The sequence below is a fragment of the Corvus brachyrhynchos genome, unplaced genomic scaffold (genome assembly GCF_000691975.1).
Source record: "Corvus brachyrhynchos isolate BGI_N302 unplaced genomic scaffold, ASM69197v1 scaffold115, whole genome shotgun sequence".
Lineage (NCBI taxonomy): Eukaryota > Metazoa > Chordata > Aves > Passeriformes > Corvidae > Corvus > Corvus brachyrhynchos.
In genome coordinates this window covers 5,257,437-5,267,078 of record NW_008239553.1, presented here as the reverse complement: position 1 = coordinate 5,267,078, position 9,642 = coordinate 5,257,437, and the positions used below count along the sequence as shown (strand labels likewise).

The following is a 9,642-nucleotide window of genomic DNA, read 5'->3' as shown; positions in this document are numbered from 1 at the left end:
GCTCCTGTGCCCCTGCTAGTATGTTGGCACTGCTACCTGTGACTCTGGAGCACAACAGGACAGATCAGCAGCTGTAACAATCTCCCCTCTTCGGCAAAGTCTGCCCTACCATCACCATGCACCTCCAATCTGAAGGCCCCCACTGCAGGCTGACTGCACAGGAATCAGAAGTACAGGATTCCTGCTAGATTCTCACACAAAGTATCTTGTGATCTCTCCCTGATCTGCACACCAGGGAGGACAAGGGAGGCAGGCAACTCAGCCAAACCATTTGTTACAAACAGACGGGGCTAGCTGAACCTGGGGTCTCCAAACTCAGTGGTACAGAATCACACATGCTGTGGCAGCAGTGCCCCAGCCACAAAAGGTTACTCCCAGACCCAGCCTCTGCCCTAGAAGAAGCTGTACTTCCACCAGACCATCCCAGGGTCACACCAGACCTTGTGCCCTGCTGGAGCACGGTCTGCCTGCCTGCTGACGAGAGGAGCATTGTCACAGACAGTCTGAGGATGAACATTTCACAACATCCTGAGTTTCACGCCCCAGATGCCACTTGACACTACCAAAGGGTACGAACTAAAAGAGAAAGCCAGAACTATAAAAAGCTCCTGAGGAAGGGATTCTGTCTCAAGCAGCCCCTGTTTCCAAAATGATGACATACAGAGGGCAGGAGGGCAAGAAAAGTCCTGAAGTACAGAACTTTAAACCACAGATCTTTTGAGTCATTTCCTGCTATTCAAAAACATTCACCTGAACCACATTTTCCCTCTCCAACATCACGGTAAATCATACAAATAGTTTCACATTTGTAACTGGCAGCACCTGGCCACAACAGCCAAACCCCTTGCTGCCCTGATCACTCTGAGGATGCAACTCAGAAGCTATTTCAAACCTTGCTCTGGAACAGACAGTCCCCACAGGGGCTGCTGTACAGTCTCCAAGATGTACGGCAGCATTGTCTTGCACTTTTTCCTTTCACCTTTACAGAACACTCTCCTCATGCCAAGCTCATCCTACAGGAGAAAGTGGAAAAGAAAGCTACATTGTACAGCTGCTGTGAGGAGAAAGCATAGCACAGCATGAGCTGTTCCAGAAGCTGCAGCGAAGCTGCTTTGTTCCCAGTCTAAGCATTTTAGGAAGTGAAATGCCACAGTAAGAAATCTCAGCAGACAAGGCTGGAAAACAAAGGGGTCCTCTAGAAAACACTTAGCCAGCTGAAAGAGATACCCAAAAACTTTTGCTAGCCCTTCTGTGAAGATGGCCCTGAACTCCAAGGCAGGCTGCAATACAGAGGTGTTTTACTACCCTGATGATTGTTACCTTACCATGCAGCAACCCCAGCAGAGTTAATTGGAGCAATACAAGAACATTAATCAATGATAGGCCTGCCACCTGCAGTTAAGGTCACTCCTCCAACACCATCCCCAAAAAAGAAAATAATCAATCAGTCCTTCAAAGCAATACATGTGTAGGTTCTGGACAGAACTGTTTCAAGCCAAGAAGAACAGACATGTGGGATAGGTTCCCTAGGAATTTGGCAGTTAAAGTAGACAGCAAGACTTTGAAAAGCTGGGTCTGTTTTGGGAAAAAGAGGGGCCTCCTTGGAGTCTGCAGACCTATGCACAGTGGTCTGGAAAACGGGTTCAGCTGAACCTGAACCAAGAGAGGCTGGGTGGCCTTTTCTACTTTCCTGAAAAGGTCTCCTTTTCTATATTTAGAGCACAAATATTTCAGAAGACTATTTGATGGAGGAATGCTAGAAGAATAAGATGGAAAAGAGTAGTTCAGAGGTATTTATTTTAAAACAAGAAAGAACCCAGAATAACTAACGTACTAATAGTCCAATGAGCCTCAGTGCAGACATAAATGCTCCCATTTCAGAGGGGAAAAAAAAAAAAAAAGCTGTCTGTTTCATCTTTAATCAGTAAATTGTGATTGAGGCTAAAACTACTTTTTAATAGGATTGCAGACACAATTTTTCTTACTTTCCTCTGTCCCGCTGTGTTGTTGTCTTTCCCCCCACAGTCCACCTGGTTTTACTTCACATCAGCTCCACAATTTTTTTAATCAAGCCAAACTTACCAATCACCTAAAACTACAGTAAGGGGTCTCATGCATGTTACCTGGGCAGGTTATGGCTGTGACACATGGCTCCCTGTGCCCCCAGGATACACGCCCACCTCTCACTAGCGCAGCAGCTTGAAACCCAGCCCAGCAAAGCCCCACTGCATGCTCCTCCTCTGACAGGAGGCTGCCAGCAGAAGAACCACCCATCACAGGTCACCAGGGCTCTCCACTGAGATCCTGGGTATGGGAATAACCATCAGACAGTAACACAGCTGCTGACCTGGCTCAGCTCACACACGGCTGCACAGGCTGCTCTTCCTGACAGCAAACACCCTGTGGCGAAGGCTGTCTCTCTTCTGGGCAAACAAGGAGCAACTGTTTAGGTTCCCGTGGGACAGCACCGGCCATCTACTTGTATACACGCCAGTGGGTCTTGCTGGTAGCTGACAGCTGGGATAGGAAGAGGTCTCCTATCTGCCTGAAGCTACACAGAGCAGGAACCTAGTGTTTTACTACAGGATCGAGTCTAAATCAGTGCCACAACAGCCTCCAAACTTGACAGACTGGTAATGAATGCAGAAACACTCAGGCTCCGATGCCACCAGCAGGACTGCAGCACCAAATCAAAGAAGTCTTTGAGGTCTTGGACTCAGGAACTAAAGCAGCTTGCCATTCCTCAAAATAGCCCTTCCTTGAAATAGCCTCTTCTGCCAAGGCAGCAGCCAGTTTGATGCAGTTTTTGACATTAAAAAATTCCCATGAAGTTTTGGCAACTGCATTTATGTCACCTCAGTTTCATTTCAGGAAGCCGTGAGTCACAACACCTCCCCCAGGGAGCAAGGGCAAGAGGAAACGCTGACATTTCAGGTCTTCTCACACCAGGCAGGAGAAGCACCAGCAGCTGTGGGCATCACCTCCAAGCCCTCAGGAGCAGCCAGGACCACCCCCATTTTAGCTGCACTGGCACAAGGTGTTCTCACCCTTGGAGGATCTGGTGCGAAGGAGCTGCTGAGCTCTGTGCACAGGGAGCAGCCACCCCTGCAGCAAGTCCCACGGAGGGGCTGGGGCTCACTTGCAAGGCTGGTCTATCACACAGGACTCCACCAGCCTGCAGGAACTTCTGTTGTACTTGCAGCCTCTCCCCCCACTCCTATGCAGTCTCCCCACACAAGTGCAACAGACCCCTTAGGAGCCAGGGAAGGGCTGTGCCTCTACCTTGTTTCACACAGCTCACCAGGGCTTCTCCACACAGCAGTGGTCTAGCACTGTCCCACACAGCAGCTGCCGAGCAGAAGTCTTCTCTAATTAAAAGAGCTTCCTTGGGGAATTGGCAGATTTACTGCACAACTCAGAGCGCTCTTTAGTTATTCCATGTGTATCTCTGAAAGCCTGCATTAGAAAGGGACCTGAATGCAAAGAAGAGTCCAGCAGCTTCTTAGGCTGTTGGGAAAGTACATTTAGGCAGCTGGAGTTTTGTCTGGTTGGGGTTCCTCTCTCCCCTGGAAGACTTCAGAGGTGAGCATAATTAGAACTCCTGCCTGCCTTTTAAGCCCCAGTTTCTTCAGCCATGCAGCACAGATGCTGCAGAATAGTTCCCATATCGGTTTCGTCGGAGCAAAGTTCAAAGCAACCTGCAGGTCAGCAGCAGTCTGTCTCCTTAATCCAAGTCCCGCTCTGCTTCTGTGTTTTACAGGGAGTGTAGCTCCATGACACAGAAGAAAGGGAGTGAGGGGACGAGAGACCAAGGAAACACGCTGCGAAGTTGAGGACATTCCAGCAAAACCACTCAAGACTGACTCATCACCAGCAACTTCAATCCACAATGACACCCACGACAGACACATGACCAGTTCCATGGCAGGCAAGAGGATGCTTTGTGCCACACCATTGCATGAAAGAAGCCCCAGAACCAATGCAGCTCCTAGAAACAGAGACTAGACAGGAGTAAGGGAATAAAAGTAGGTATTTATTTGAAAGGCCTTCAAAGGTACCCCCTGGGGAGCCAGAGGCTACTGCCAAGATGAACGACAGGTCATGAGTTCTTCACACTTTTACAGGTTTGGTTCATTTGCATGTCAGGGTAAATTCTCCAATTAAAGCTTCAGTTTAATGATGTAATTTCCCCTCCACTTGCCCCGCCTTAGAGGCTCTTTGGTTTATACTTTTTGGGCCTAGGACGGTCTGGGTGTCCTTGGAGAGCAGGACCGGAGAGGCTTTGCTATGTCTACCTAGTATGAGAGAGCAGAAATTAACAGGCTACAAGAAACTTCAGAGTTACACACTAAGCAGTACAGTGATTTGAAATATATAAAAGTTAAAACCTAAGGCATCAGCCCCAGACATGGTGTACTATCACCACAACAGCCAGAACAGCACCTTTTTCTGCAAAGAGTACTCTGCAAATGAATTGATTACAAGCCGAGAGGAGAGGAGCAGAGCAGTCTGCACAGTGACTTTCGAAAGCAGGCATGTTAGCTCTGGAGACCAAAGTCCAAAAAACCCCTTGATACTGCCACCACTGAATACAGAACTTCTTTCAATTTCTTTCCACACATATTCTGAGTAATGTTAAGTAAGCCATTTGCAGGACCAAGGAGAAATCAGAAAAAAATTATGTAGGAAGCAAATAAGACACTCCCAACACAAATATTTTTTCCTCTATTACTAGAACACTTAGAAACTGAAATGCCACAAAAGGTATAGAAACTTCCCTGGAAAGGTCTTAACTAGAGCACTGAAGCATTTTGTGTAGTACTAGAAATAATCTAGTTAATTTAGACTTCACAACTGATTCCCAACAAAACTGCTAACCATCCATCACAGGAAACATACCAGCTCTGGGCATTTAGGATTTGTCTATTCCTATATTATGGGAAGACAGCAGCAGCCCTTGAAGTCCTAGTCAAGTGCCAGGATGCCCTTTCCACACCTGCCTTCCATGGTGCTCCAGATGCCCTGCACTAACACAGCTCAGGTCATGGTCTCACAGCAACCCAATGCACAAAACCCCAGAGGCAGCTCACTCACACCTGTGCCAGTCTGGTACACCAGCCCAAGCAAAACCAACATCCTGGAGCAGGCTGCTTTTAAAACTAGACAGACAAGGTGCCACATGAAGCCTCTCCTGCAGAGGCAGGAGCTGAGGGCATCAAATTCCTGTGTAGCCCCCTGAACCCATCCTGGTGATGGCACAGAAACCTCACAGATCAGAGGCAGTGACCAAAGCAAGGTGCTGGAGAAGAATATGGTTAGATCCAGTGACCATAACACCTTTTCCAGAACAACTGTGGGAAACAGCCTCCTTCATTCCCAACAGGTAAAGCTACTTTACAGCATGCTCAGTCCCTGCTATGCAAACCTCTCTAATTTCTTTCCTTCCCCTTTTCCAAACTACCTCCATGGCAACGGCTGAGGAGCAGGATGGACCAAGGGCAGTTCCCAACTCCAGCTGTGGGAAGATCAGATCAGCTTAAGGTGCGTGGCTGCAGCTCTGACAGGTCATGCATTCTTTTGCTTGCGTACAAGAGACTGAAGCAGGCTTGTTTTGCCCACAAAGGGAACTCCCCATTATGTAACTTCAAATCTTCAGGCTGCTGGATATCCTAATGTATACAGTTTGTCCCAGATCAGCATTTCTCCAGCACACGTGCCCATGGGATTATCATCATACTGGGAGAGATCAGCAATCTCCTTACAGCTCAGTAACAATTTTGTAGTAAAGGGTAAAGCGCTTTCACAATGCACCTGCCTCAAGGCTGTGCTGCAAAGAAACTAAAATCAGCAGCCCAGCAGCATCCTTAACAAATTCCACCAGTATGGAATTCCCTTATGTGCAAGGCTCTCCCTCTGGTCCTTCTCAGCGCCTGAGCTCCTTAAAGACAAACAGAGCACTTACCACACCAGCAACTTTCAGAAATTAAGTACATGCACTGGACTTTTGGTTTGACTCGCTTTTAAATGGTGGTGTCCCAGTAGGTGGTGTCCCAGTTCTGAAGCTCCATCAAGGAGACAAAGAACTAGAGCAGTCAGCCAGACAGCCTGTGCACGCACCTCTTCCCACAGGACAAAGCCTGTCCCCAACTTAGTCTCCTTCCCTTTCTCCCCTGTATTTACTTTGGATGAGCCACAAACCACCCAACTTCCCTGGCTCTGTGGTGTTCAAAAGGACACACGCTTGGATTCAGAGTCGGCAGTCTCCAATCCCTGTTCCCATCCCCACAGGCTACTGTTTTGTTCCCTTTTCCTGCTCTGATCTACTAGGCAGTCCCTTTCGAAGAGCTGCCCACAGTAACGCCTCATCTTCCTTCCAGAAAACTAGCTAGCTCTGAATCTGTCAGTGCACACAAGGAGTGATTTAAGCAATCTCCACTACGCAGTTCCTTTGCTTCACTTATCACCCCATCTAGACTGAAGTCAGTCATTAATTGCTTCAGTGTTTCCAAAGCCCTGATAGCCCAGAAAGCTTTCAGCAAACAGGCTCTGCCACAGCCAAACAGCCGTCAAGGAACTGCTGGCCCCGACTGTGCCTCCTGTATTATTCCTTTTACCATGCCAAGAGAGCCTGTAATTTTTAGCCTTTCCTCCACTTCATTCCCTCCAAGACTAGAGAAGAGCCAAAAAGAGACAGAGGTGGTTAGGTAAGGATTGCATCTCATTACACAGTTGCTAAAGGAAAGGTGGCTCGCTCAGCCATCCCTTCACACGAATGTCATTAATCAGGAGCCTGTAGAAAGCTCCAATCCCACATTCCGCCAACAGATGCATTAGTGCAAGTACAGAGTTTATTTCTTTGCCCATTGAAGCTGACAACCACATGGTGGGGGGCAGGCTACTGGGCCCAGCTACCCCATTTTGCTGCACAAAAGGACTCCAGATCTCTGGATGGCGTGAACCATGTTCAGGGACAAAGGAAGGCAGGGAAGGAGAAGAAGGGGATACAGATGTCATGCTCCTATTTTAGAGGAATGAAGTTAAGGCACTCTAGGGTGAATGCCATAATTCCTGACAGTAATAAGTTAGTTTTGGTGCACGTAAGTTTTTCCACTAAGGAAACTGAGAAGTGAGTGCAAGAACTGAGGCTCCAATCATCCCCTGTTCCACAGGCCCACTGGAAACATTGCTACCTCCTCCAGCCTTCCAAGTTACTCAGAGCCGGAGCCCCGGCAGACCCACCCCCTCTAGCACCTCCCACTCACCAGCCAACGAGACCAGGAAGAAAGTGGCTGCCATGCCACAAGCACCATTAGAGTGGAGCAATAATTACTGCTTCAGATAGCATGGGGCATGATCCAATTCCCAGCATCACCCTGGCATTCCCATAACAGACCCTATCCCATCAGTGCCCAAAGGTCTTTGTGGCAATGCCTTTTGCCTGCGCTGTGTGCTTCCTGCTGTAACAATGCCAGCAGGCACCAAGAACCACAGCCATGGTTTGAGTTGAAAAGTGCCCTGGGGCCTGTGGTTACCAGAGGTCTGCAAAACTCCCACTTGCATCTCTCTGACTTAAACATCTACTGGACGAACACCTGCAGTCCTGGATGGACCCCTCCTGCCTTACAGCTGTGAAACCAGGACACAGAGCAACAGGAGTGATAAAACCTTTCCTTGGTTACAGTCAGATGAGAAATTTCATGTGAAACTCCCCCTTGCACTTCACAGAGCTTGACGCAGAGTGGTTTGAGTATCAGGGACAAGAAAACCCCCATGGAGCTGTGGGAAGTCCTCATTAGAGCATTTCCTGCACCAGCTTACAGTTGTAGGTCACACTACACCTGCCTCTCACCCGAGAACTAAAATAGAGACAATAACAGTGATGAAGAGAGTCCAGATGAGCCACATCATTAAAGCCGCTAAATCCTCTTAAGGGAGGAGCTTCCATGCAGCAGGACAGAGATTGCCCACAGGAAGGGCTCTCTCCAGGCACTCGGCTTGTATCTTGCTCTATTTCTGTCACACGCAGGTAAGAAGCTGAACAAACATTGCAAGACTTCACCCAGCCCTGCAGCACAGGGATGAGAATGTCATCTCAGTGATTCCCAGAGCCCTTGGCAAGGATGGAGAAACACAGGCTAAGAGGGGTTCAGGTCCAAAAAGGCTACACCAAGTGAAGATATGTTGGCAGCAAGATCCTTCTATGAAAGGGGTGTTAAATAACACAATGCTAGGAGCGAGGAGAGGCTAGTTTCTTCTCTGAGCCACTCCAAATCCACACATAGGTTTACAGAGCAGTTGGCAAAGGTTCTTTTCACTTGTGTGGTCAGCTGAACACGAGCAAGCACCCATGGATTTTCTTTTATTTTTTTTCTTTTTAAAGCACAACTGCAGCTGTAGGAGTCCCTGCTCCAGCCAAAGGACCAAAACCAAGTGTAAATGTTAAAAACCACCTCACTGTTGCAAGAGGTTCTGCTATGGAATACTATGGGTCTTCCACTGCCCATGCTGTGACACTGCAGAACAGGTCACTGACTGTACCACCCTGTGCCCTTCTGCCTCATTAACACTTTCTTCCCACTTAGTGCTCATGAACTATTTAGTAAGAGCTGAGTAATTTGTCATTTTTACAGTCTGTCATATGCTTGACATCACCATACAGCAGCACACTACCGAGACTGCTCCTCTCACTAGACACTTCCATCTAGATTTTCAGAGCAGTGTTTCTACACTTTGACCTTGTGGTCCACCAAAATGATACTAGCCACAGGCTTCTGCTTGACTGTTCTCATGCAGCGAGCAAGCTGCACAACAGCAGGTTCACATCTCAGGCTTTGAAGGGGATTTTTCTCAAGCCCAAGATGTCTGAGAAAGTAAAGAAAAAAAAAAAAAAAGAAAAAACATGGAGAGGAAGTATCACTGGAGGCAGATTTCAAGACAGCACTCTCCAGCTGTTCACCCTTGCTTGCACAGAAACACAAGGTTGTTGTTAGAAGCTAACTACCCAGAGGCCTCAAAAGTGGTGGGATGTGTTACATCCCTGTGAACCTCTACTGTCAATAGCAGCTCAAACACCTCCAAGAGCAGCTCTTCTCCCCAGCCACTACCTCTGAGAGCACTGCAATATAACACTATCCCTCCCTCGCACAGCTACTAAAGTTTCAAGCTCTCAGCTTATACACAATATGCTAGAGCTCGTCCAAGACATAGGAACACTTTGTCCTAAACTAGCTTTACAGTTTATTGAAGCCAATGTTTAGATTTCAGGATGATTTGGTTTGGGTTTTTGGTTTGTTATTTTTTTGTACCAAACACTCCATTTTACATTAAAGTGCACACAGCAGAGCTTTAATGCTCTGAGGCAGAATCAGCATGCCTGGAGCGTAACAAGCCGCCATCCCCTTATGCCCCTTATCAACAGATTTGTTACCAGTCACATTACAAATGGAGTTCGCAGCCAACATCTACCCAGCTGCTGAACTGCAAGCATTACTCTGAACTGCTCACAGGGCTCTTAAAAGAGGGCAAAAGGGACACGGCACGCTGGGCCAGCACTAGATTTCTGTAGCGGTAATAGGGTAAGATCGCTACAAAAGCATTTAATCCACACCCTGGAAATCAATCAAGACAGAGCCGACTGAAGCC

At 47.8% G+C, this 9,642-nt stretch overlaps 1 protein-coding gene across 1 annotated transcript in view; it reads right to left on the bottom strand.

The window, feature by feature from the left end:
- Positions 1–9,642, bottom strand: part of CD82 (CD82 molecule) — a 40,919-nt gene that overhangs the window by 30,475 nt on the left and 802 nt on the right. The window lies entirely within an intron of this gene.